Source organism: Xenopus laevis, chromosome 9_10S (assembly GCF_017654675.1).
Source record: "Xenopus laevis strain J_2021 chromosome 9_10S, Xenopus_laevis_v10.1, whole genome shotgun sequence".
NCBI lineage: Eukaryota > Metazoa > Chordata > Amphibia > Anura > Pipidae > Xenopus > Xenopus laevis.
Genome location: NC_054388.1, coordinates 41,566,345 through 41,570,827, shown reverse-complemented (window position 1 = coordinate 41,570,827; position 4,483 = coordinate 41,566,345).

The window sequence follows — 4,483 nt, the reverse complement described above, 5'->3', positions numbered from 1 at the left end:
CCTTTTATTTATTTGGAATTGATTACTGAATTCTTACACATTTAAATAATATCAATCACAATCTTAGTTTTTCTCTAAAAAATAACACATTAAATTGACCTTTTGGTCCTTAAGCTGAGAGGAAATGCTGATTCGAGAAAGATCAAATCTGAGATTTTCCGAAAATCCACAGCTGGAAATACTATACTCAGGGCATATAGTTGCCATCCAAAAACATACATTGAGGAGTTCATTAGATACCGTAGGAATTGTAGCTCAGACAGGTCTTTTACTGAGCAGTCTGAGGAACTGTCCAACAGATTACACACAATGGGTTTCCCAATGAACCTGATTAGGAAATCCTACGATAAGGCCAGACAAGGGAATACATGATCGAGTGGACGTTATGCAGGAGACAGGTCCAAAAGAAAAAAATTCCAACTTAGTTAATGATAAAGATAAGATCTTTTTTGTAACAGAATATATTGAAAAATGTTATTTAGTTTGTAAAACAGTGACAAAATATCTTCCTATTCTGTATAATGATAGTCAGCTTAAGGAGGTATTTTCACTTAAGGATATAAAGTTTGTATCAAGAAAAGCCCCCACTTTAGGTAACATTTTGGCCCCAGTATGGTTTCTCCCTCCATGTTGACCATTGGGGCCAACTGGCTTTACCTTAAGGGAACTTTCAAATGTGGAGCAACTACATGTAAAACCTGCTAATCACTGATTTAAAGGAACAGTTCAGTGTGAAAATAAAAAGTGGGTAAATAGATAGGCTGTGCAAAATAAAAAATGTTTCTAATATAGTTAGTTAGCCAAAAATGTAATGTATAAAGGCTGGAGTGAACAGATGTCTAATAAAACAGCCAGAATCCAACTTCCTGCTTTTCAGCTCTATAACTCTGAGTTAGTCAGCGACTTGAAGGGGGGCCACATGGGACATTTCTGTTCAGTGAGTTTGTAATTGATCCTCAGCATTCAGCTCAGATTCAAAAGCAACAGATATGACCCATGTGGCCCCCCCTCAAGTCTCTGATTGGTTACTGCCTGGTAGCCAGGGTAACCAGTCAGTGTAAACCAAGAGAGCTGAAAAGCAGGCAGGTAGTGATCTGACTGACATGTTATAAATCAAATCACTCCAGCCTTAATACATTACATTTTTGGCTAACTAACTATATTAGAAACATTTTTTATTTTGCACAGCCTATCTATTTACCCACTTTTTATTTTCACACTGAACAATTCCTTTAAATCAAATGTAATGGGTCATACATATCAGAATAACTGCAATTCGAAACATATAGTGTAGATTATCTTTTAGAATGCATAAGCTGCACTAAACAATTTGTTGGTAGATTCAGGGGTGTAACTATAGAGGAAGCAGACCCTGTGGCTGCAGGGGGGGCAGGAGGTATAGGGGTCCCGCGAGGACCTAATTCATACACAATTTCAATAAATATTGGTAAAACAAGTCAACTTCTAGACATTTTGGAGATCTGAAAAATAATTTGCCGTGGGGTCCAGTAATATCTAGTTACGCCACTGGGTAGATTGATTTGTTGTCTACAAGACAGAACAAGAGAGCACATAAGGGCCATTGAAAAGAAGGATAAAACAATCCCCTATAGGAAAGCATTTTGCATTTTGTTCCCATAATGGCAGAACTTTGGGGTAAAAGTTATAAAACAAGTTAAAATTCTTCTTAGAGGTGGGGACATTCTGCACCCCCTAAACCTAATAGAAGATTTCTGGATCTTTAAGTTGAACACCAGGGTTCCTAGGGGTCTTAACACTAGGCATGATCTTACATATTTATATTAATATGATTTTTGACTTTTTGTATGTCTACATCCATTCTTATTTATTGAGTAAAGCTTTGACCCAGCTAGAATGTTCTTTACACTATATACGGGCCCACGTAATCCAGTTACACATTTACTGCTCATAGTTTGATATGATGCTTTATACACTATCTATGGGCCCACACGTGTCTGTTATATATTCTCCTTCTACTCATAGCATGCTTTGATAGTTTCCCAATGGGGTAAACAATTTTTAAATATAGCAGGGAAATTGTTTACAAGTCTTTTCCTCTTTTATGGGTGGTTTTGCTTCCTTGTTTCCTTTAAAATACTAATACTAATAAAAGGTGGTTTTAAATTTGGATACATAATATCAATGTAATTGGCAATTGTAACATTATGGGTTGTTGATTTATGTAGAGCCCAGCAGAGGTCACTGTTACGTTAATTATTTAAGGAAGTGATGAATATCTTTTGGTATGTTTATGATTAAGGGAGTCTTTCCCGAAATGGGTAAGGCGATGCTGTTAATCCTATTGTTGCAATAAACTTCTATTTTATCCGGAGTGATCTAATTGCTGATTGAGTTCTACTACTATGCACAATGGATCCTTTTATAGAGCTAAAACAGCCCAATTAGGTACACAAGAACCTTGAAAGAGTGTTCAACTCAGCGTTGCAGTATGTGTTCCTAAAAGTAAGCCATTATCAGTCATTTTGAAAGTCTTTACCGGCAAGCCTTTGTCAAACATGGCCACCCAAAGTGTCAGGCCAAAGAGGTTGAGCAAATTGTAAGGGCGGCAAACATGTAGGTGGAGTTCTACATCAATGACCCCATAAGCTTGTTAATAAAAAAGAAGTTTTAAATATTTCAGGGGCAAAACCCTCCCTTGATCAAGGGGGTTTCACCCCCCAAATGTTGATGCACATGTGGTCACAATAAAAGGCATATGCTGTTTGAAATTTGGCGTATGTATGGTTCCTTTAAAACTTCTTTTGCTGCATCTCACATGTGCCTGTGAACTAGTGAGATCTGCCACACCAGCGCAGTTGTGTATTAAATTCCATTGAATTGTGTTTATAAAATAGTTCCAATGAGGTTGCTACCCAACAGGATTTTCTAGTATAAGTAATTCTAGAGCAACTGGACATGCGGAGTAATCATTGAAGATGTTTCATTACTCATCCGAGCAGCTTCTTCAGTTTAACAGGATTTCCCTTGCCTCTATTTTGATTCCATGGTTCCTTGTCTAAGGCCCAAGTAGCAATTGTTGGCCTCGTACTCGTGTTCGAGCATCTGTACTATTATTTTGACATGTTGTGGTTGTTTCAACAAACCCAAGCAAATACCTGTCAGTAGTGATGGGCGAATAAATTTGCAAAGCTTGGATTAGTGGTGAGTTTGCGTGTTTGGCCAGCAGAAAATGAATTTGCAAAACTGCAGCAAAAATTCACTGGGGATAAATCCGCATCAACAAAAAAATTGGTCAGAATTGGCGCATGTATAAACATTAAACATACTCAGATGCTCATTGACTTTAATACATTTGGACAAAATAGTCACGCGTATAAAAATTGTTGCTGGGGTCAAAATTGTTGAGTCAAAAAAATGTTGACGCCCGTTGACTGCAATGCGTTTTTCACTCTGTCGCAAATTTTTCGGTAAATTTGCAAGGACCGATATTGGCAGATTTAATCTGCCTGTGTATGGCGACCTTAACTCACACAGAAGGAATACCGGCTGCTGGTCAATGATCACATTTCAACTGACAGATTTCAGTTTCATACACTGTACTTTTAAGTTCCAGAACATGTTCAATATATTAACAATAGGCAGTTTTGAGTTAACTTTTAGTATGCTAGAGAGAGGAATATTCTGAGACAATTTGCAATTTTTTTAGTTATTTAGCTTTTTATTCAGAAGATTTCCAGTTTGCAGTTTCAGCAATCTGGTTGCTAGGTTCCAAATTAGCGTAGCAACCAAGCATTGATTGGAATAAGAGACTGGAATAGAATAGGAGAAGGCCCAATTAGAAAGAGGAATAATGAAAAGCAGAAATTGCAATACATTTGTAGCCTTACAAAGCATTTGTTTTTTAGATGAGTTCAGTGACCCCCATTTGAAAGCTGGAAAGAGTCAGAAAAAGAAATAATTCAAAATCTATACAAAATAAATAGTGATGACCAATTGAAAAGTTGCTTAGAATTAGACATGGGAGCATTGTCAGCTTAGCATGGTTTAGTTATTATCAAGTGCAGTTAATTTCTTATTATTACAGAAACAAAAAAGCAAAACAATCAAAAATAAAGAAATGTTTTTTCTGAATTATCATTGCTTTCTGGACAACTGATTTCTGTTTAGGGCGGTAAGCCCAAGCGATAAATCGCCTCTTCTTCGGGTGACTAATCTCTCCTAAATGCTTACCCGCCACTAGAATGTAAATCGTCGGCAGGATGGCACTCGGAGAGCTTCGTTTTCCAAAGTCGCCCGAAGTTTCTTCGTGAGGCAACTTCGGGCGACTTCGGAAAATGAATCGCTCCGAGTGCCATCCTGCCGGTGATTTACATTCTAGCCAGCGGGAAGGCATTTAGGCAGGGGTGCTTCTGGTACTTTAAGAGCGAATTTCCGGGGAAGGGGGGGCAGCAGCAACTGCTGCTGCCTCAGGCGGCAGAGGGGCCAGGATCGCCCCTGCATT